Source organism: Thunnus albacares, chromosome 3 (assembly GCF_914725855.1).
Source record: "Thunnus albacares chromosome 3, fThuAlb1.1, whole genome shotgun sequence".
Lineage (NCBI taxonomy): Eukaryota > Metazoa > Chordata > Actinopteri > Scombriformes > Scombridae > Thunnus > Thunnus albacares.
This window is the reverse complement of record NC_058108.1, coordinates 30,437,088-30,461,487: the sequence shown is the minus strand read 5'-3', so window position 1 is coordinate 30,461,487 and position 24,400 is coordinate 30,437,088. Positions and strand designations below refer to the sequence as shown.

The 24,400-nt window shown below is 38.0% G+C and overlaps 1 long non-coding RNA gene and 1 pseudogene across 1 annotated transcript; one reads left to right on the top strand and one right to left on the bottom strand.

The window, feature by feature from the left end:
* Positions 1-210: 210 nt before the first annotated feature.
* LOC122972178 lies at positions 211-1,906 on the bottom strand. Its single transcript, XR_006399669.1, has 3 exons — positions 1,782-1,906; positions 340-679; positions 211-243 (listed from the first exon to the last, which is right to left on the bottom strand). It is a non-coding gene; the product is annotated as an uncharacterized LOC122972178 (long non-coding RNA).
* Positions 1,907-8,472: 6,566 nt separating this feature from the next.
* On the top strand, positions 8,473-23,656 carry LOC122976411 (annotated as a pseudogene).
* Positions 23,657-24,400: the final 744 nt, after the last annotated feature.

The following is a 24,400-nucleotide window of genomic DNA, read 5'->3' as shown; positions in this document are numbered from 1 at the left end:
CACTAATGTGGGGGGAGCTATTAAGGCACAATTGAACTAAATTTCTTCTTTTTGGTATTTACAGTACACAAGTATATAAGTCAAAACAAATACCAAGGACATATATACAGAGTTCTCAGTGAAAATTAATTTTAACGTAATTTCGACTTTAAAAATTAAACGTTGTGCAAAATGTTTTTGAAATTTCTGTTCTTTACCTGCTCCATGTTGACTGTTGCTTCGTTACCTGAAGTCCTTCTTTTTCTAGATAGTGAAACAAATGAATATATATACATGAATAAGTGATTTCAGGTTAGAAATTAAATGTAATTTCTTGCAACAGAGCAGGGTTTTGCTTACCTCCTAATCCACAAGAAGACAAAAAGAGGTGTTATAACTAGGAGAGCAACAACAGCTCCTGCAGCTGCAGCTAATGTGTATTTACTATTAACAGTAAGAGTCCTTTCACTGGAGTTGAAGTTCTTGTGAGATGTCACAGCACAGGAGTAGTTTCCTGCATGATGACTGCCGACTGGGTCTAGTACCAGTTGTTTGCTTTTGTTGTGTGGCAGGTTCACAGGTTGTTTGTTCAAATACCAAATGTAGGTTGTGTTGTCAGTCAGAGGACAACTGGTCATGCAGGTCAGTGTGACTCTTTGGCCCTCTGCCACCACAGCAGGATGCAACTTCACTCTCAGGCCTGAAAAATGGTTAAATTGGTCAGTAAATGTAAAAAAAGACATCCATAAGTCATCAAACCTAAATAATAAGTCCTTATTCCTAAATGACCAAATTCCTCACTTGTCAAACCTGTAACATGTGTTCCATAAGTGACTCGTATGAGCGTTTTCTGTTCTGCCACCCTGAGGTTCAAGGTCTGATTAAATGTAGGCAATTAAGGCTACTTTGTTGGAGGAAAGATCTCATTAAAAGAATCTAATGATGATTGGGACAAAAACACTGATTTTTGTTGCCAGTAACCTGGTTTGCATGACCAACCATCCACCCTACAATAAGACTTTCTGCAGTTTTGCTACTTTTGTTCCACCGTTATGCTAATGAGAGAGAACAGTTGCCATTATTCACAAGACACATGCAAAACAAAAAGTGCACCACAGATTGACACCTGTAGGAATGATGCATTTTGGGACTATTGTTAGGAGAAATACAAAAAGTATTAAGACCAAGCTACAGAGACAGTGTGGAAGAAATAATGATATTAGAAGTGTACTGTTGGAGAAAGTACTATATTATTGTATTAATATTTAGATGATCGTTAATCCAGTGTAGAAGTGTGATCAACTGATCGATTTTGTCTTTAAAGATGCTTTGAACCTTGTTAATGTAGGCAAATTAATGTTTAGTTTGTTAGGAAAGAAGAAATAGAAAAGTTTATCTGAAGTGAATGATACACATTGACTCTGATTCTAAGAAGTGATAGTTAGAAAAGGGAACTAAATGCAAACTGGAAATTGTACAAGACAGGCATGACACAACATATGGAATTATTATTGATTATCTTACAGGAAACAGGTGTCTGCAGACAAAGGAGTATGACTATGCACAAAGTATGTGTGTGTTAACAGTTGTGTTGAGCAGAGGCTGAAAGTATAAAGTGTTTGTGTGAGCTGTTCAAGGTGTTCCTCTTGCTGCACAGCTCAGGGAGCTCGTATGCAAACGCTTTACTGATTTATTAAAGGCAGTTGGACTGCTGTGATCAATCAATCATTCTTATTTCTATTTTTTAGACAAACCCACTCTGCAATCTGCATCATTACAAAGCATTTAAATGTAAGAATTACCTGTGACAACCAAAGTCACTCCAGGAAAATCCAGCCGTTTCCGTCCTCCATGATGTCGTTCCAATCTGAATGTGTATTCTGCAGAGTCGTTCTTCTTCAGCTGTTTGATTCTCAGGATGTGTTGGTTATTCACACTGTCATGATACTCTACACGACCTTCAAGCTCAATCACCTTTTCAAATTCCTCCTCACCACCTGCCATTATTTTATACCATAATTTAGACTTGGGCCTCTGGTTGTTAGGATACGAGTAATGACTTGAAATGTTCACTGAAGAGCCTTCCAGAGCACAGATCCTCCTCCTGACATAATTCACACTCCAGCAGTTCTTATCCTCAACACCTGAAATAGACAGAACAGACTGAATAGACTTACAGTAGTTTTTAGGTTAAATGTCTGAATGACTATTCATTCAGTTTCCACCATTGTCATTCTTTTGCAATGTCTTTAAATATCTTCAATCAATTATTTTATCCAATTTGGAAAATGTCAAAAGAAAAAAACAGATCAAGCTTTTGTTTTTCCATCAAGATAGAAAAATATAGTGTATATCAGTTTTCAATGTACAGTATATGTTGAATACATGTATATATGTTAGAGTATGTATGTATTCTTTTCTTCATTAGAACTTCAACTTCAGATGCAGTTTTTTTTCATTTTGGTGAGTTGTCTTTATGAGCCCTTTTGGGCTTTTAAAATCTCACCAGCACAATCTATTTTTACTCGATTTTTTCATTCTTGTTATTTTTGCAAATAAACTACACATAAAATCTTGAGGTGGACCAAAAACCCCACCAAAAACTAAGTCATATATTAGAAAATAAATCTTATTTCAGTTTTGAAGGTTTGTGCATTTTTCCGCTGTGAGCATGTGCAGTAAGTTGTAACTGTTGACAAGAGCACACTCCTCGCAGGCGCCTTTGTTCATTCAGAGTCACAGAAAAAACAGTCTAAGGCAATTTGTAAATTCAGTTACATTTTCTGTTCTTTACAGTTGAGTTTTGTAGAATAAAATGGTTTCATCAATTTATAGCTGTAGTCCAATTTGTAGTTTTATGAATAGCTTTATGATGAGAAAATGCTCCTGTTTCCCCTCATTGACTCTTTGATCAGACATGGTCGCACAGGGACATCTAGTGTCCACAAGTTGTGAAAGCAACTTTTTAATATCGGCAAGATCATTATTGCATCACAGAGTAGAGTGACCAACCCTACTTTCCAGAGCAACTTTTGGTTTATTTGCCTATTTGTGACACCCAGAGACCCTCATCAGCATAGTGACTGGGGATTTTTCAGGAAGTGAATAATGCATGAGTAGTGTCACTACGTCTCATGCAATCATCATACATACTAAGCCTACTGTAGTCTAAATAGTAAGTCAGGATATTTGTGGTTAATGTAATAATGTGTATATGTTCATGACACAATCTCTAAAATGAAATGGTTAAGTATTTTTAAATTTCTAATGTGTAATTATTGTGTAATTATTATGTACAGACTGTGATTTAAAGCTTCACAAGCGAGTCATATCAACTCAAACACTAATCAGCAGTTCATGTCATGTTTAATAAGACACACTGGTTACCAGCAGATCACCTCCATCACTGACTAAATCATAAGTCAGATAATGGATTAATGACACTACAAAGAAAATGAAAATGAGGTTGATTCAACACCTCTGAAATATATTTCATGTTGCCCAATAAGCATACAAACTAAAGACAAATGTGCCATCCTATAATATAACAGTAATAACAGACTGTAAGTTGGTTTATACTCACAGACTTCAGCAGAGTGAAGATCCTCGTGGTCTTTGACAGCACAGGAGAAGATATCAGGAGAGGAGCTGTGAACTGAAAACTGCTGTTTCTTCTCAGACATTAAGAGTCTGTTCTTGTACCATCTATAGGCAGTTTGGATGTCAGTCAGTGGACAGCTGGTGTTACAGGTCAGTCTAACATGATTCACATCTGCAGGAGTCCTTTGTAGGCTTACTTCTGTTAGGAGATTTTAAATACATTTTTCAACAGTTTATGTGTGAATTAAATAAAAATGATATATTGATTAAAAAGTTATTGAAGTGTGGTTAGTGCAAAAAACAATAATGTGTAGAACTGCAGTAAGCATGTCAGTAACATAGTAAAATTAGAAAAGAAAGAAAGCAAAGATATGACAATTAGATGTCTGTTCTTAAAATATTGTTTTAAAGGTGTTCTAGGTGTGGGGGGTGGGAGTGGTGTTTGTGTAAATGTTTGTGGATGTTTGGAGAAAGTTAACCTCTGGGATATGTGATGGAGCAGGACTCATTCACTGATGTCTGCTTTTCAGAACACATTCTTCCTTTAGCGTAGGTCACAGTAAAGCAGGTCGATGTGACAGAATCTGAACAAAAACAAATAACATTTAGTAATTTAACTGGTGAACACTTAGTTACAGTATTTCATAGGCTTTACAATTTAAGGCAAAGCTTAAATCGTAAAAATATTCTTGAAAGTGTTTAACTTGAAGTTTTGTAACATGAAAAGGAGCCAAATGTTGTCACTCACCCACTGAGACTTCAGGAGCTCTGAGATGCTCGTAGTCTTTGATAGCACAGGAGTATCTGACTGCTTCCTCACTGCTGACCAGCTGTTGGTACCAGGGAGACCAGTCCTGATAGAGAAACTCTCCGTTCTTGTACCAGATGTAGGCTGCAGGGTTTTCAGTTGGAGGACAACTGGTATTGCATATCAGTGATACTGTCTGTCCCTCTGTGGCAGGAATCACCTTCACCTGCAGGTCTGAGATGATGGTGAATAATGTAAGAATTCATATTCTCATTTCATTCTTAAAGTAATACATTCGTGAAAACTACTGTACCTGAAACACGGAGGATGGTTTCACTTTGCTTGCAGTCTTGTGGGTTTTCTGCATTCTCTCTACAGCAGTAAGACTTTGCATCACTCTCTCTTAGATCATTTATTGTTAGAGTTGGATGACTCTTTTCAGACATGTTGTACGTTCCACGATTTCCATCTGCAGAGAGCTCAGTCTGAACATAGTTGAAGCCATCCCAGTATACAGTGAACCATTTCTTGCTTGAAGTGGGATGTTGAGCTGAGCAGGGCAGATCCACTGATGAACCTTTTAAGGCACAGATACTTTTGGCTTGTCCCTGAACCCCTTTAACAGAAGCATTAATTCATAATTATAACGTTCTTCTAATGTTAATCACTAAAATTTGATAGTATGAAATATTGTAAATGAAGGACATTATTTGTATAATCTGCAATTTTCTTCAAGTTCTTCGCACTTTAACTCCTATAATCAAGTAAAACATTATTTCTTTTACAGATTACAGTTAATAATCTCATATTGTATATATCATGTTTACAGTCATTATATAAGAAGAGATAAACAATAATTCATACCTGAGATGCACAGAATGAAAGCCATAAACACACAGCCATCTTCTGCCAACAACATGGCTGTTGTAGTCCCTCCGCTTCTAAACACAAAGTTGATTATATTAATTTTTAATGGCCTTACCACACCTGCTGTGTTTATGAAAGCTCATAAAACATCAAATCTATAAATAAATGGTCAAAATCAACAGCAGTCCTCTTACAGAGTAAAGACTTAAGAGGACAGAATGGACTGTTGATCAATGTGAGAGTTGCGGGCAGATGCACAGCATGAAGCTCTGACACCTAAAATTCACTTCCTTCCTCATTGTTATTCTTAGTCAAACCTCTATTAGAGAATCTACCTTACATAGTGTAGTGTTTATTTGATGTCATAATTTGAGAAGGAAAACTTTGACTTTAACTTATGGATGTCATTATATTTCTTACTCTGTAGCTCATCACAATTATTATTGTTATTTTCTGATTTTATACTGTATTGGTTCTTCATGCCAGATATTTTAGTGTTAAACTGCATTATATTTTCATTGAAAAGTTGTAAAAACTACTGAAGTGAGAACAGAGAGATGTGAAGCTGTCTATGGACGGTGATGGTGGTTTCTGTGTTGGAAACTGCAGAAGTTTATGGTAACTTAAAACACTGCAGAGCATGCAGAATAGGACTAATAATAGTATAATATGTTGTACATGAAGGACATCTGAAGAAATCTTGGGAGCATTTTTGTTTTTTTATTCTTCTTTTCTGTTTTCTGTATCAATCCGCAATTTTCTACAAATTGTTCACACTATAACTCTTAAACTCCATTAAACATGTTATGTGTATTTCTTACAGTTAACAGTAAATGTTCATTACATCAGAGAGGATAAACATTTATACCTGAGATGCTCGGGCTGAAACCAGTAAACACACATCCAACTTCTGGTTGTTTTAGTCCCTCGCTTCTAATCAGTGGACTTTTTTCACAGCAAACACTTTGACTTGTTAAAGCAGAAAAAATACAGGTGTAAATAACATTAATGTTGGCACCAATACTGGGTCTATAAGTTGACTATAACAGTGTTTGTATCTGTTGCATCATAACTGCTGACCTTACTGAAGAGTCTAAATTGAGAGCAGGTTTATAGAGAAATGACTGAAGCCAGAATGGACTGTTGGTCAGTGTGAGGGCGGCTGGCAGACATGCTGCATGTAGCTCTGATACCAAAAATAAACCTCCTTCCTCATTATAATTCTTAGTAAAACCACAGATAAACAATTTATGTGGTACAGCAGTTGTTTAGTTATTTGATGTCATATTTTGACATGGAAAACCTTCATATTCACTTTAAGGTGTCAGCGTTGGTCAGAGAGGTGTGAGACTGTCTGTGTTTGTTTCATGGTGAAAGAAAAACACTTGTGAAGAGGAAGCTGCAGACATAGTTTTTATGATCACATCATACACTGCAGAACATGCAGAGTAGAACATGTTTCTGAGAGCAAAATAAGTTTTACAAAAGCTTTTTTTACAATTATAGCTGCAAATCAAACAGAAAGCACAGTAATACAACATGAAGCACATCAGAAAAAAACACAAAATGCTTCAATAAGCTTACCTGGCATTGCATTGTGGTCTGGCAATGTCATTGGTTAATCTACTATAAGTATTCTGTGCAGTTAGATGAGGAGTGATCAGTCTGTTCAATCATCCCTTGCGATGCGGCTTCATCTGCCTTTACTTGAGCTTTTAAATAGTCTGATTCGACAGTGAAATGGTAAATGAGGAAGATAAATCTGTGGCCTTATAACCTCTAAATCATCGATTTTTTTCTCCAAATTTTCTCAGGGATTTTCAAGCAGTGTTGCATACTGAGCTGCACTCGCTTTTAGGTAATTGTGTTCTTGAATCTAACACATGGAAATGTGTGATATCTCCTTCTTGAAGATGTCTCCTAAAGAGCTTGACTTTGTTGACAAATATAAAGGTCCACCAAAATTTTCATCTTCCTCTGTTGATCCAAGTTAAGTCTGTCTCAATGATGCAACATGTCTGTCAACAATCCACTACAAATCTAAAAATCTACACAAAGTGAGAAAGCATGTGAAAATGTGGTCCAAATATAAAAAAAATCGGTAGATGATGCAGTGAAAAGTCCAAAAGTCTGGAAGTCAGGAGACAGGAACTTCACCTACTTCAAAGGTGCATGGAGAAGAGGAAAAAGTCTGAAGAGGTCGAAGCTCAGGCAGCACTTTTAGTTTAAAGAACAACTTTATTGCGAGACCAATGTGTTTTGGCTGGTTTCACCCATATCCATCATTAAGCACACCCCTTACCTCTCTGCTAGTTTAGAAATATGACTAATCTGAAACCAAATGACCATACCAGTCCCATCTATGTGTGAGTAACCCACTGGCTTTTTGTGTACTTATCATACTTCATCTCATTTAAATGTTCTTTGTGTTCCACTGATGAGGGAAACAAGCCAAAACACATATGTATCACAATAATTGTTCTCTATACTACAAGTGTTTTCTTTTTTCTAGCAAATGTGAAAAAGTCTTCAGATACACTCGGTCTGCTGTTTCAAAGCGTTCAGTACTTTTGGGTAACTGCTGCTAAACATGGAGTGGAGTGTAATCGTGCCAGAGATTAGAAACCTTGAAATGTGACATTGAAGTCTGGCATATATCAGGCAGAAAGTTCAATGGTTGATCACTTTGGGGTCCTGTTGGGTATAAAGTTGACAACAGCATAAGCGACATCGTCCTGTTCTTTAGGCTGGTGTGGCTGGACGTTGGAGTAGAGAGGATGTGTCTGGATCTCAGAGAAGTGGACTCAGCTATAGTGAAGATCATCCTGCTGTGTTGGTTGGGCTGAGATGTTTTCATTCACAGGACCAGGGTTTAACTGATGAGAAGACAAGACAAATAATCTTAGTTTACATTGTGGGGCATTAAACCTCTAATAATAAGGAGTAACTGCTGACCTCACAGCCTTAGAAGGATCATTAGTTTGTCCAAAATATGTTTATTTTCTTTTACAGATAGTTTTTAGGTCAGAGTAATCTTCATGATATCAATGATAAATGATTAATGAATGAATGAATGAATGATTAATCCATATCCAATGATTTACAAATGGCTGATTTGTGTTGGAAGACTAATGTAGCTGTGTAATGTGGACTGCAGTAGAAGACATTTTAGCTCTACAGCACATCTACGCTGCAAAATTTGGACCCATAAAACTAATGATACTGTACAATGTAGTTCTGCATTGTTTTGTATCACTTGAAGGATCATCTCATCTGAGGGGAAGCAGGACAGACGAAGGTGATGTTTTTCCAATGCAGCAGAATTGAAAATATTCTGTTCTTTGAGAAGGAACTGCAAATCCTGCACACTCAGGTAAAAAATCCTACTTTCTTACTTGAAAGTCTATGAAGGCCCGAAGTGTTTTTAATTAATTAAGTAAAATTGACCTACAATGTGAGTTTTAGATCTTAGTGACCTGTCATTAAAGCCAAACTGAAATTTGAATTCTCTCTATATTTTGTGAAAGGAAATATAAACAATCATGAAACTGCAGATATCGTGTATAATTCTCAATGTTTCAAAAGAAGATCAAACAGTTTTTGGACATATTGTGGAAACAGTGTCTTAGCTTCAGGCCTGTGGGTGGGTGTTTCCCTTTGTAGCGATTGACTGACATTTGAATGGTGTTGTTGCAAGGAGACACGCTGTCAGCTTGCTGCTGCTCAACTGAATAGAGCACGTCATACTCTGTATAGCCTCTGATGTTGCTGATAAAGGGAAAAAAACATCTTGTATCAGGACGTTTTTTCCCCTGATCAACAAGTTCCCATAGTGTTGGTTATGTCCTCTTAGTGATTAAAGACATCTGTCCATTTACAATATTCAGTATTTGGGAGGACCCATCATGCTGTGAAGTCTGTATTTCACTCAGAAACTGGAAACTAGAAAGCTGGACTAACTAGCTTCCACTCAGAAAGTGAGAGCTATGTAAACTAGCTTGTTAGCACTGATTCCCACAAGACGTCATTTTTGTTCACACTATTTCAACTCCTGCTGAGTCATTCTGCACACTCAGTGCTGTGTTTGTCCCACATTATTAAAAAGAGGAGGTCTAGTTAGCGTTAGATGTCTCTCTTTCACAGGTCCATATACAGTATGATGATGGAAAATGACCAGACTGTCAAAACTACAAGTTGAAACTAACAGCAATGAGTCCTTTAATGTCAGCAGCCCCCCATGAATTTAATCAGTGAGTAACGTGCTGTAATCAGTGTTCAAATCACAGATGGGACCAAGTAACAGCTAACAATGACTAGCAAGGACTAACAATGTATGAACCATTTTAGTGCCTGCTCACACAGATGTCGCACCAATCAAATTACCAAACCATCGTTGTCAGCTGGAGAACACTAATGTGGGAGGAGCTATTAAGGCACAATTGAATCGAATTTCTTCTTTTTGGTATTTACAGTACACAAGTATATAAGTCAAAACAAATACCAAGGACATATATACAGAGTTCTCAGTGAAAATTAATTTTAACGTAATTTTGACTTTAAAAATTAAACGTTGTGCAAAATGTTTTTGAAATTTCTGTTCTTTACCTGCTCCATGTTGACTGTTGCTTCGGTACCTGAAGTCCTTCTTTTTCTAGATAGTGAAACATATACAATATATATGTATATATGTATACATGAATAAGCAATTTTAGGTTAGAAATTAAATGTAATTTCTTGCAACAGAGCAGGGTTTTGCTTACCTCCTAATCCACAAGAAGACAAAAAGAGGTGTTATAACTAGAAGAGCAACAACAGCTCCTGCAGCTGCAGCTACTGTGCATTTACTTTCAACAGTAAGAGTCCTTTCACTGGAGTTGAAGTTCTTGTGAGATGTCACAGCACAGGAGTAGTTTCCTGCATGATGACTTCTGACTGGGTCTAGTACCAGTTGTTTGCTTTTGTTGTGTGGCAGGTTCACAGGTTGTTTGTTCAAATACCAAATGTAGGTTGTGTTGTCAGTCAGAGGACAACTGGTCATGCAGGTCAGTGTGACTCTTTGGCCCTCTGCCACCACAGCAGGATGCAACTTCACTCTCAGGCCTGAAAAATGGTTAAATTGGTCAGTAAATGTAAAAAAAGACATCCATAAGTCATCAAACCTAAATAATAAGTCCTTATTCCTAAATGACCAAATTCCTCACTTGTCAAACCTGTAACATGTGTTCCATAAGTGACTCGTATGAGCGTTTTCTGTTCTGCCACCCTGAGGTTCAAGGTCTGATTAAATGTAGGCAATTAAGGCTACTTTGTTGGAGGAAAGATCTCATTAAAAGAATCTAATGATGATTGGGACAAAAACACTGATTTTTGTTGCCAGTAACCTGCCTTGTATGACCAACCATCCACCCTACAATAAGACTTTCTGCAGTTTTGCTACTTTTGTTCCACCTTTATGCTAATGAGAGAGAACAATTGAAAGAAATTACTATATTATTGTATTAATATTTTGATGATCGTTAATCCAGTGTAGAAGTGTGATCAACTGATTGATTTTGTCTTTAAAGATGCTTTGAACCTTGTTAATGTAGGCAAATTAATGTCTAGTTTGTTAGGAAAGAAGAAATAGAAAAGGTTATCTGAAGTGAATGATACACGTTGACTCCGATTCTAAGAAGTGATAGTTAAAAAAGGGAACTAAATGCAAACTGGAAATTGTACAAGACAGGCATGACACAATATATGGAATTATTATTGATTATCTTACAGGAAACAGGTGTCTGCAGACAGAGGAGTATGACTACGCACAAAATGTGTGTGTTAACAGTTGTGTTGAGCAGAGGCTGAAAGTATAAAGTGTTTGTGTGAGCTGTTCAAGGTGTTCCTCTTGCTGCACAGCTCAGGGAGCTCGTATGCAAACACTTTACTGATTTATTAAAGGCAGTTGGACTGCAAGAAAAATATTGTCTCTGGTATTTAATTACCTTAATCACCTAACTAGACAAATTGATATTTCAGCTGCAGCTTTTGTTTATTTTTCCAATAAGGAAAAATAAACAAAACAGCACTGTGATCAATCAGTCATTCTTGTTTCTATTTTTTAGACAAACCCACTCTGCAATCTGCATCATTACAAAGCATTTAAATGTAAGAATTACCTGTGACAACCAAAGTCACTCCAGGAAAATCCGGCTGTTTCCGTCCTCCATGATGTCGTTCCAATCTGAATGTGTATTCTGCAGAGTCGTTCTTCTTCAGATGTTTGATTCTCAGGATGTGTTGGTTATTCACACTGTCATGATACTCTACACGACCTGCAAGCTCAATCACCTTTTCAACTTCCTCCTCACCACCTGCCGTTATTTTATACCATAATTTAGACTTGGGCCTCTGGTTTTTAGGATACGAGTAATTACTTGAAATGTTCACTGAAGAGCCTCGCAGAGCACAGATCCTCCTCCTGACATAATTTACACTCCAGCAGTTCTTATCCTCAACACCTGAAATAGACAGAACAGACTGAATAGACTTACAGTAGTTTTTAGGTTAAATGTCCGAATGACTATTCATTCAGTTTCCACCATTGTCATTCTTTTGCAATGTCTTTAAATATCTTCAATCAATTATTTTATCCATTTTGGAAAATGTAAAAAGAAAAAAACAGATCAAGTTTTTCTTTTTCCATCAAGATAGAAAAATATAGTGTATATCAGTTTTCAATGTACAGTATATGTTGAATACATGTATATATGTCATAGTATGTATGTTTTCTTTTCTTCATCAGAACTTCAACTTCAGATGCAGTTTTTTTTCATTTTGGTGAGTTGTCTTTATGAGCCCTTTTGGGTTTTTTAAAATCTCACCAGCACAATCTATTTTTACTCCTTTAATGCATAATGTTTTTTTTTCATTCTTGTTATTTTTGCAAATAAACTACACATAAAATCTTGAGGTGGACCACAAACCCTATCAAAAAATAAGTCATATATTATAAATTAAATCTTATTTCAGTTTTGAAGGTTTGTGCATTTTCCCTCTGTGAGCATGTGCAGTAAGTTGACAAGAGCACACTCCTCGCAGGCACCTTTGTTCATTCAGAGTCACAAACAGTCTAAGGCAATTTGTAAATTCAGTTAAATTTTCTGTTCTTTACAGTTGAGTGTTGTAGAAAGAAATGGTTTCATCAATTTATAGCTGTAGTCCAATTTGTAGTTTTATGAATAGCTTTATGATGAGAAAATGCTCCTGTTTCCCCACATTGACTCTTTGATCACACATGGTCGCACAGGGACATCTAGTGTCCACAAGTTGTGAAAGCAACTTTTTAATATCTGCAAGATCATTATTGCATCACAGAGTAGAGTGACCAACCCTACTTTCCAGAGCAACTTTTGGTTTATTTGCCTATTTGTGACACCCAGACACCCTCATCAGCATAGTGATTGGGGATTTTTCAGGAAGTGAATCATCATACATACTAAGCCTACTGTAGGCTAAATAGTAAGTCAGGATATTTGTGGTTAGTATAATAATGTGTACATGTTCATGACACAATCTCTAAAATGAAACGGTTAAGTATTTTTAAATTTCTAATGTGTAATTATTGTGTGATTATTATGTGTTGTCGTTATACAGACTGTGATTTACAGCTTCACAAGCGAGTCATATCAACTCAAACACTAATCAGCAGTTCATGTTGTCTTTAATAAGACACACTGGTTACCAGCAGATCACCTCCATCACTGACTAAATCATAAGTCAGATAATGGATTAATAACACTACAAAGAAAAAATGAAAATCAGGTTTAATTGACACCTCTGAAATATATTTCATGTTGCCCAATAAGCTTACAAACTAAAGACAAATGTGCCATCCTATAATATAACAGTAATAACAGACTGTAAGTTCGTTTATACTCACAGACTTCAAATGCGTCTGTCCATCACTGAGTCACTGAGTCACTTACAGTTACACCATTGTTTTTTGAAATAAAGCATTTCTGTGTTCATGGTAAATAAAACAAAAGCAATATAACAAATAAATGTATGAATACAAACTTTACACACATGAAACACACTGTATTAGGGTCATTTACACTTAGCATTAATGAGTAACTTGACAGTTACTGTATTAAAACTATATTTTGGGTTGTGGGTAAGTGAAATAATATAAAACATATAAAAAATAATCGTAACTCAACCCTTCTCACACCAGCACCATACAGTCTACACCTAAAATCTGGTGCAATGTATTTAAGTATTTTTAATATTTTTTATGTGTACAGCACATTGAGTTACAACTACTGCATGAAAAGTGCAATACAAATAAATAAAGTTAAAGCGATGTTCATGTCTGATGGTAACCAGGCAACGTACAAGTTAAAATCCCTCTAGCGTTTCATACTCGGTCCAGCCATATACCAGGTTTTGACCTAGTCTTGTGAACTTATGCATACAGGACCAGAGTGTATTGACTTTGGTATAAAAGCAGCAAACCTATTTCATAATGCTGGAGACTACATCTCTGAAGCACTACATCCAATAAATGTATAGGAGCTGTGCTGGGTATCTGAATTATCAGAATATATGTGGTCGGAAGTGAATCTGTAGAGGTTGTTAAATGCTTTTTCCACAGAACAAGGACAGTGCTTTTAAGAAATAAAGGCTTTTTAAATAGGTCACTGAAATTGTCAGCATACAAAATAAAAACAGAGTGGATTTTTTGCAGTTTTAGAGATATTGAATGTTGTGCTTCAGCTAATGTTTTAAACTCCCAGAATACAAAGTCTATAGTTTAAAGTTAATAGTACATGTGACTCGTCTCTTTGTCTTTCTGTCAGGTGTGCGGAAGAGATCCTCAAAGCAGACCCAGGCCAGCTCCAGGCTGAGGATTCTGTATATGGTGGGACGCCTCTCCACTGGGCCAAAACTGCTGAGGTGAGGAACATCAAGTGTTTTGTGGTTAGAATTAGTAGTCTGACTCTAGAGAAACCAAAGCGTTGAAGCTTTGATAGGAGAATAATGGATGTATGACCTTTGATGACCTCTGTGAGCAAGCAGCCCAAGTTTGAACAACATTTACAAAACTAATTTCATCCTGTATGAGTTTATGTCACTGCTTCCAATCAGAAATGCTGGCCTGTCATTGAGGCGTCCCACACCAAGACATGCAAGTTAGGCTTTAGGAAGAAGTAACAGGAGAAGTCCTGTTGTTCTGTCCATTTAATAAAGTCTTCCTCTCTCTGTGCCAGATGTGTCGTTTGCTGCTGGAGCATGGCTGTATGGTGAATTATCTCAGTAAGACCGGGGAGAGCGCCCTCCACATTCTGACCAAGAAGGGCCGCTTTGAGGCAGCCATGGTGTTACTCACCCACGGAGCCAACGCCAACCTGAAGGGACAAGACAGGAACACAGCTCTGCACCTCGCTATGAAGGTGAGTGTACGAGATATTATGTCTGCCTTGTTCTTATCTTCCAGGTGAAAACAATAATCTTACTGATAATCAAAGTGTTCATGAAAGGGAGGAGAAATGTCAAGGAGTGATTTTGCTAAGTAGTGGCGACACAGTATCGGTATGAGGAGAAAACACTAAGAGCTACGACTCAGATTACACGAGATTTATCCTAAAAATCCCAAACAATAGGGAAATCAGGCTGCACCACACATAAGGACAAACTTCACAGATCTGCTTTTCTGTAATGGGCAGCATGCTTACACTACAAGAACATCACACATCAATGATATATATTAAAGAGAGCTGGATATTGTCATTCTGCTGTGGAAATGCAGACGTTTTTTTTTTAAAATAATAATAATGCACCACTTGTGCGACACTGTGCTCATTAATTAGATGGACCACATGGAGTTGATCAAAGCTCTGATTGTATTTGGTGCTGATGTGGAGATCCACAATGACTTGGGAGAAACACCTGGACTGATCGCTGCACGCACCAGCAAAGGTAAGAGAGACAGGAGGGATGGAAAGAGAGATATCAACTGTAAGGTATACAGAAGTTGAATCAGGAAAATAAGGAACAGAGTAGGAATTCTTAGGTTAGGACAGTGAAAAGCTGTTATATTTATAGAACTTAATGTGACTGACCTAACACGCCTGTTTGTTCTAGTTTAATCAGATTATAACATGTTAACCCATAGTCTCATTTAACAGCATGTATTCCAATGTAGATGGTAAAGCCGATGCATGAAAATGGTTGTAATGATATAATGAAACAATCTTTAGTGTCTTGTCTCTAAATATAAAGACCAGTTGTACCGCTCTTGCTACTAATTCATTGTTTTGTGACTGTTTAGAAGCAGCATGGTTACAAAGCTTGCAGCATTTCTTTTTAAAGGTGCATCATGCAACTTTACCGTGGATGATGTAAAAACACCACACACTCCATTGTACATTTGCAGCATATGTATAAAGCTTTGATTTGATCATTTCCAGCTACTCAGTGATTTCAGAGCTCGCTCTCTGATCTGTAAGGGGATTTTGTGGAAAACTTCTCAGTTAATGTAGCTCCAGTCTCCTTCTCCATCTGCACATGTTCTACCTGTTCAACAGCAGAGGGCAGCACTTACAAAACATTTCAGTTACAAAAGCTGAAAACATTTGCTCTTACATCAGTGCTACGATTAAGATATTTGTATCAGGCCTTCAGCACATATTTCTGATTTCTGCTCGCGTAAGAACAGCATCCCAAATGTACTATTTATTACATGACTGCTGTATTGGATTACATTTTAGTGCACTGAGTGTTTTCTAATAAATTCAGTGTATTATGAGCATAGAATATAAGGATATAAAGCAAAAAGTAAAGGCCTACAGTTGTGGATGTGGAAAGTCAGAAAACTGTTGAGCTGTTCTTGATATGTTGACTTTTTAGTCCAAAAAAAAAAATTTCAACCTCCTCGGCAACATTTAATGTCTACCATAGCAACATTTACATTGCCATGCAAAAGGCAAAATAATTTGACATTTCAGTGATTTCCAATAAAAGTCTGTGCATTGTTTCTACTGGATCTGTCTGCCTATTGAAACAAGATGATTATATGAGCATATTTGTTGTTTTCACATGGAGACAAATATGTATGAAACCACATACTCGATGCTCTGAAGCAGAAATGATGGTAAATGGAGTCTGCTGTCATTAATTGATTTTTGTAAATGCATGATAATTGCTAACGTCCTGCTTACATTCTTGCTTTCTCTCTCTGTCTCTTATCTATCACCCTCTATCTCTTCTCCTCTGCTTTTTGTGGTGTTTGTGCATGTCTAACTCCATTTGCGTGCATGTGTGTGTGTGTTTTTTTCGTTAAAACGAAAGGTCCGAATAGAAAGATACTGCTGGACATGCTGTGTAGTGTAGGGGTCCAGCGGTGCCTCCCCCCCTCCCCTGCCAGTCCTCCCCCCATCTCCAACAAGGCCCCACCTCCAGGCATAGGTAACAACCAACGTCCCATCCTCTGCCTCCCCTTCACTGCACTCTGTTTCAATGTTTCTTTCATCTACAGAATATGTCTCTGTTTGAGCACTTTTGTATTTTCTATAACTTTTTACATTTTTTAGTTTGCTGATTAGTGAAAAAAATGTTTTGTGTGCAACTTTCAAATAATCCTTAATCCTTAAAATACCAAATAACAAAAAGAAGGAATGTGTGGAAAGTATTTAACAGAAAGAGGTTATTTTTTCAGTGCTAGATTTGAATTATGACTTGATTAAACAAGTGACCCAACAAGATCTGAATTTGACAGTATGAGAGTGAGAAGCTCTTGTAAATTAAATAAGATAAAGCAAGTATCCTTACATGAAAGCAACATGCACACATATCTACTTGGCATTCCTGGTATAACTCCCCTGTGGCTTGTAGAAAACCCAGTGACCCCTTTCCTTTTCCATCCTTTGTACATGAATTTGATCAATACTGTTGCCATGTGTTGGTCCCACACCAATAGCTGTTATGATTGGCTCACAGGGTTTGAGGACATCATGTTCGTGGGGGCTGCAGTCACTGCAATGAGCAGAGGCACATCTGAAGTGGACGGGCCCAAAACGGGGAAAAGGAAGTGAGTATGATTGTAATTCCACAGTTTCTCGTCTGTTTTTCATGGTTAAAGCAAGATTATGTAACTTCTGCTGAGCAGCAGCAACAGCAGCCTCTGCTGCCAGAAGTGTTAATTAAAAGACACTGATGCATTTAATTCTGTTGATATCTGAGCAGTGAGGATACCGCACTACTGTAACATGAGGGAACACTATTTGAAGGGGAACAGACTTCAACACTTGCTGTATCTAGACTGCAAGTGTAGCATGAGCAGCACGTTTAGCAGAGCAGCAGCAGCAGTGAGTGCTCCGTCTGTGTGTCTACACAGAACGTCTCCAGTGTAGACGCACAGACGGAGCACTCACTGCTACACTTGCGGTCTAGACACGGTGTTACTGTTGTGACATCCCTCGCTGTGCCTCTGGCTGATCTTGTTTCTATGATTGTCTGAACCCACAGCAGCTGTGTGCTAAAATGTAGCTACTAACAGCTAGCGTTATACTGACCGACTTATGTTGCGATCCACATCATCTTCACACACCACGGAAAATACAGTCTGGTGGCCGCTAGTATGTAACTTAATTCTATTGATACCGATATAGTTACATATAGGTGAGATAACACATGATTATAATTCACCAAAGGGCTCATCAGGCACGCCAGCTGTCACTTATTAGCTGAACACCCACCTGCCAGTACTCATAGAACTGGAGTTACATCCAGGTAACTACTATTTCTTGTGAAGGATCGTACCTGCTCAACCCAAGTTACATAGTGCAAGAACAGGTGTTCAGGGAGCGGAGTGGGAATGAAAGAGGCACCTTTCTCTCTATAACAAGTCAGTGTACCATCAAAATGATTATGAAGCTGTTATTTTAAGGTAAATAGTTGTATAATGTTGCTTTAAAGTAAAGTTTGTCACATATTTTTTCCATGAATTCTGCGCATCTGGCTATGTGGTAGCAAAAGGATAATGAATAATAATAACAAAGTTGTTTTTTTTAAAAAATATATTATTATTACTTTAACGTGAAAACATGTTATTTGTATGTGTTTCTGTCTTAGATGAGACAAAAAGTGATGTCTCCTCTCCTCTGCAGGATGGAAAGACTGCTTTGTCGGATGGTGGAGGTATAAAAGGCCTGGTGCTGATCCAGATGCTGATCGCTCTGGAGAGAGAGGCCGGTCGGCCCACCAGAGAGCTCTTCGACTGGGTGGCTGGCACGAGCACTGGGGGGATCCTGGCCCTCGCTATAATCCATAGTGAGTGTGTTTTTCTTTCTGCCTCCAAGAGTTTTCATACCCTAACATCAAAACAATAATGGCGTCTCTTCAATGTGTAGGAAAGTCCATGGAGTACCTTCGCTGCCTGTACTTCAGGATGAAAGAGCAGGTGTTCAAAGGGTCACGACCCTATGAATCAGCACCACTGGAGGATTTCCTGAAGAAAGAATTTGGAGAGGACACCAAGATGGGTGACTGTTCATGTCAAACTTATTGAAGTCCTTTCATCCTAGAAGAAATATGTTTTTGTCATTGTTACTTCACTTGAATGTTTGAGCTTCACTTAACAGAATGATGTATGTGCAGAGTTTGACACTAGAAGACTGTTTTCACATTCAACTGCTGAAGCTGGAAAGTTTCTGTGTTAATTGAAAAGTTGTGTACGTATGAGCATAATTTGTGACATCACAACTAGTTTGCTAATTTTGGTCCAGTATGAAACTTACACAAGTGTGATGAGGAGATTTGAAACCTTCAGTGCACATACACTGAGAATGGACTTTTCAGTGAAGTAGGAGACATCTTGAAATAAAAAATATTTGCATATTCATAGAGTCTGGATTTTTCAGTGAGGTAGAAAGAGTAGATGTCATTTTAAGAATTTCTAACCACATCAGACACATTTTTATGTCTTAACACAAGTCTGAAGGGGATTTTAGGGTTAAATGTGTCCACTAGGCAATAGGCAGAAAAGTGTAAAAAGGCAATAGAGACACTAGTCAGGCGATCACCAGAGTCAGTAGGATGCGTCCTCTGGGGACAATGGAGATCTGTTCAAAATGTCATGCCAATCTGTTCAGTAGTTATTGAGATATATCATTCTGGACCAAAGTGGAGAGAAAGAAAGAATGAGTGACAGACCTCACCATCCCTTGAACAATGCTGCTAGCATGGCTAAAAACTAGTAGTAGAGGATCCAGAATCTGTAAATGAGCTAATTTTGGTGTCAAAGTGCTGGTTTTTCAGGTTTAGATCAGAATGTCTTGTCAAACACTTTTATGATGAACAAAAGCTGAGATATCTGACAAAAATTCACCTTTTTATGTTAAACTCACATTTACTCTATTATCTTCTCACTCATACATTTGTTCTTGTACAGGGTGATGGTGACCAGTGTTCTGGCTGACAGACATCCAGGAGAACTGCACATCTTCAGGAACTATGACCCTCCCTCCGTCCACAGAGAGCCCCCGTATGCCACCACGGCCACGTTCCAGCTTCTCACTGTCCCACAAGGTACTAGACCTACTGCACTAGTGCTCAAATGTTTTGTGAATGGTGGTTGGTGGTGTGTGTTGCTGTCTGCCACAGTTTCCGTCATGTTGCCACCAGATGGTGACATAGTAAAGTATTTTCTAACTCTACACATGGTGGTAAATTATACTCAGTTCATTCAGGATTATATATTTATTTAGAAAACGAAGCCTGAGAAGTCCATTTGTGTTGTGTTGTTTGAGTGGCAACCATGTTGTTGTTACAGGATGGGAGGATGAGGATGTGTTGATAGTAGGATACACAGTGGAGCCAACCAGAAAGTGTAGGAAGGTGACAGCTGAAGGTGTGTTTGTGAGTGAAAAACAAAGGAACAGGTTCACAAAGAATTTAACTTGGTCAGTCACAAAATTACCTCACAAACTCCCATTTGTTCAAATAACAAATAAATATTATCCAGAATACATGCTTTTGAATACTTTAAATAGCAAAGCAGCAAAAAACATGTTTCAGCCCCACACCCTTTTCAACATGGATGAATGTGTTCACTTCTTCACTGTTTAAAACTCGGTTATTGATACACAGTGACATTTTGGCACATTTCACTTTGTACTTAAGCTTGCACCCAGAATGAAAAACTAGTCGATTAGATTGATTGTTTCATGACTTTTTAAAATCTTTACATCAGAACAACTTGTGTGGCGAGCTGCCCGCTCCAGTGGTGCTGCCCCCACCTACTTCCGACCGATGGGCCGCTTTCTGGACGGAGGGCTATTGGCCAACAACCCGACACTAGACGCCATGTCAGAAATCCATCAGTACAACAAAGCCTTAAAAGCAGAGGTAGGTAACCTAACACCTTACTTATCTAGTCCTCCTTTTAAAAAAAATCAAATAATCTATCATCTCTCTTTTTAACTCTTCTCTCTCAGGGCCATGGGACGGAGGTCAAGAAGCTGGGTATAGTGGTCTCCCTTGGAACTGGTAAGCCACACAGTTGTGTCTGCAATGGCAAATAATGTAATTCACACTAACTTTTCTATATGCAAAACCAACGGTCACTTAGCTTAGTTTATGTCTTACCCCATCTTCACTATTCAACATGAGTCTATTAAAGTATAAGGCTGGTGGTTTTCTATATTTTTATTATTGTAAACAAATCTAATGTGCAGAGTCAAACCAACAATGAACCTATCCTACTTACAAGTATTGTCTGTGTATCCAAAGGCTAATATATCATATTCCTCTGTGCCATAGACCTCTGTTGGTGTCCAAAAACTATTAAAAACATGTCAATGAGCCACACCGCTGTGAGTGACATGTTCCTTCCCCCCGAAGGCAATAGTTACTGTAGTTTGTTTAGAAACGGCTCCAAAGATTAATAACAGTAGTAACATTTTCAGTCTCAGGAGAGACGTTCCTTGTAATGCAGGTCCTACTGAGCGTGATGCATGCTAATGCATTGTGCTAAGGTGACTCTGTTCACAGTGCTTCACCAGCTTGTTGTGCCAGATGTCACAACCTCTTGACTTTGTAAATTTCAGTGCAAAGTCAAGAGATGATGACACGTCAAGATGAAAGGTGAATATGACGTGTTTTTAATGACAACAGGGGAGCTCAGAGGAATAAGATGTATCAGGCTTTGGATAAACACACAATACTTGTAAGTAGGATCAGTTCATTGTTGGTTCGGCTCTGCACATGAGATTTGTTGACAATAAGAAAACTATTGATTATTATTATTATTGCATAGGTTAAAGGATGTTTTCAATTGCTGTTGGGGGGGAAAGGAAGAAACATGTCCTTACAAAGAGATATTAGAAATCTGAAGCCTAATTAACTGTATCATGCAATATCCATGAGATATCATATGCCATGTGATGAATGCTGTTTATCCGAGGCACCCTACACAGCCCTGAATTCATACATTTTTAAGATGGGAGGCCTCAGAGTGATTTACATCCCTAACTCCTACTATGTTTGTACCTTGCTTTGCCACTGAACTAAACAAAAAACATTTACACAACTCATTGTGAGTAACTAAATTTAGAAACTCCTCCTGCTCCTCCAGCTGTACAGTATCTGTGCTCCTGTGTGTCTCCAGGTAAACCTCCTCAGGTGGTGGTGAGCTCTGTGGATGTTTTCCGGCCTTCTAACCCTCTGGAGCTGGCCAAGAGCTTTGTAGGAGCCAAAGAGCTGGGCAAGATGCTGGTGGACTGTGTGAGTATAGTTTGAGCACCTGCTTTTAAATTTACCTTGCTCCTTGTGTAAATCAATGAGTGCTGGATGCTCATCATCCACAGCTGAAACTATTATGTTTTTTCATATTAATTCATCCTGCCAGAGTTGTGTTCTCCACTTTTTGTGAAGCCTTTTAATATTCCTGATATTTTGGACATGACAACCAGTATCAATAACATTTCAGAAAGTGTCTCTAATTCTAATATTTCCTCTCTCTCTGACTGGACAGTGTACAGATTCTGATGGCTGTGCAGTTGACAGAGCAAGAGCCTGGTGTGAAATGATCGACACCATCTACCACAGGTCAGCTGACCATGAATCTGCAGCACTTCAGTTTTTTATTTACTGCTGTCTCTGCTCTCTGTTTTAACTCCAGCTGGTAAAGAGTAAATGATTATCTGCTATGTTCCTGGCCTAAACTAGACATCACTGCAGCTCTATAACATCATAGACAGTATAACTTTACCAACCAACACCATCTGGCTTGAAGCTCAGCTTGAGTGACCCACATCGTTACAGCCTGAGATGCATGTTAATCAAGTTTGTTTCTGTTTGTGTTTGTCAAATGGGCATTTATAGTATTCACGGTTGGTCTATTATCTCTAATGTACTTTAAAACGATATAAAATTCACTATTTATTTATTGTCTTTTGTACTGATTGAGCCCCCAGCTGTCTCAAGAGGTGATGTTGGATGAAGTGAGTGACGCAGTCCTGGTGGACATGCTGTGGGAAACCCAAATGTACCTTTATGAGAAGAGAGAAGTCCTCCAATCCCTGGCAAAAGTGCTAATGGACAACTGAAAGCACAAGAAAATCATGAGGAAAGGCTATGAAGATGGGGCTATAAGAGCAGAAAGGAATGTGAAAGCAAAATGGAGAAAAGGAGAGCAAAGGAGAGTCTTTTGAGTGGAGTCAAAGACAAGAGTGATTGGATGACGCACAAAGATTAGTGAGCCACGTGTTTGAATCGAAACTATGATGTCTGTGGCGGTGTGCTCTTTCTTTAAGACAAACCCCTTGAGCCGATGTGACCACAGTGACTTTCATATTTACACTCAAATGTCAGTACACGATAGCAAATGTATAAAACATGGCAGAGACTGAAATCTAACAGGAAAACAACTGACAGGATGTCGCCTATTGGAAGACAAGTTATGTAGCATCTCATGACCTTATCACTGACCTTATCAAGTTCAATGTGTTTGTATATAAACCACTGAAATAGAGTGTGGAGTTTCCCTTCTTTGGTATGTGAATACAGGGGAACTGTAGGAGGAAGTGGTTCCAACTAAATCATACTAAGATCAGTATACACTGTGACTGTGATAGTGTCAGTTTACTGTCACCCTCCCCCTCTCTGTAGTGTTGCGTGAGAAGTTTTTGAATCCAGTTCTCATTGGTTGTGATAAAACCATAACGCCCTTCGTCATTCTTCATTTTGTTGTTCCTCTTTTGTCTCCTCTTTTTTTACCCAAGTAGCTGCAAAGACAATGTACAGATATATTACTTAAGGCCATATCAGAAGGACCCTACAGTAGCACAACAAAATCTGCAATATACTGTAACACAGCTTGGATGATGGTGATGATGAACCAGATCTGCCTTATGTGTCTGGGGCCCAAATTTGTACTGTTTTCTTTCATTCACATCACACTGTCATGCCTTTTTATAGGTTATTTAGACTTTAACTAGCATAGCTACAGCAAGCTAGCAATATAAAATAACTTACAGTTAGTTATTTAATACAATGGCTCTCTAATAATGGCTACCAGTGAATCTTGCTCTTCAAATTTTTCCATTTTGTGAATAAATTTAAAAGGTAGGAGAGGCAAAAAATTTTTGAGAAACTTTTTTGTTGTGTGTTGATGTGTTTTTCGGTAATTTTCAAGATATTTACCAGGTATGATTGTGTTCTACTGGGCTGCACTGACTGAAATATTTTCATAACTTTACAAAACTGTGTCCTGTGTCCCATTATGTTGTACAGAAATGGTTGAAGGGTTTGGGTTTTTTTTCTGTGTATTGAAGAGCTTTAGGTAGTCCAACTCTTGTATGTTGACACTATGAAAGTCTGCTCAACATTTCATGGCAATAGTGAAATTACTGTATTGAGTTAAAATGGTTTAACAGGATGACTTGTAAAAGGTCCTTGTTTCTATGGATGTCCATCACTGCCGGTGTGCTCCTGAGGTGCTTGCTCACGTAGGACCAGAAACATATCCCTTTGTACATCATGAAGGAAGGTTACATTCATTCTCTTTAAGTTTTTGTTTTCTGTATAGTTTTAGGGATCCACCACCTGGCCATTATACCTGAAAAAAAAGAAAAGAATGTACTGTGTAAGTGTAATGTGGGTTAATTATGTTTCAAAGTAGGCTGTTTAAAAATATATAAGAAAAACAATTTTTACATCTCAAAATCT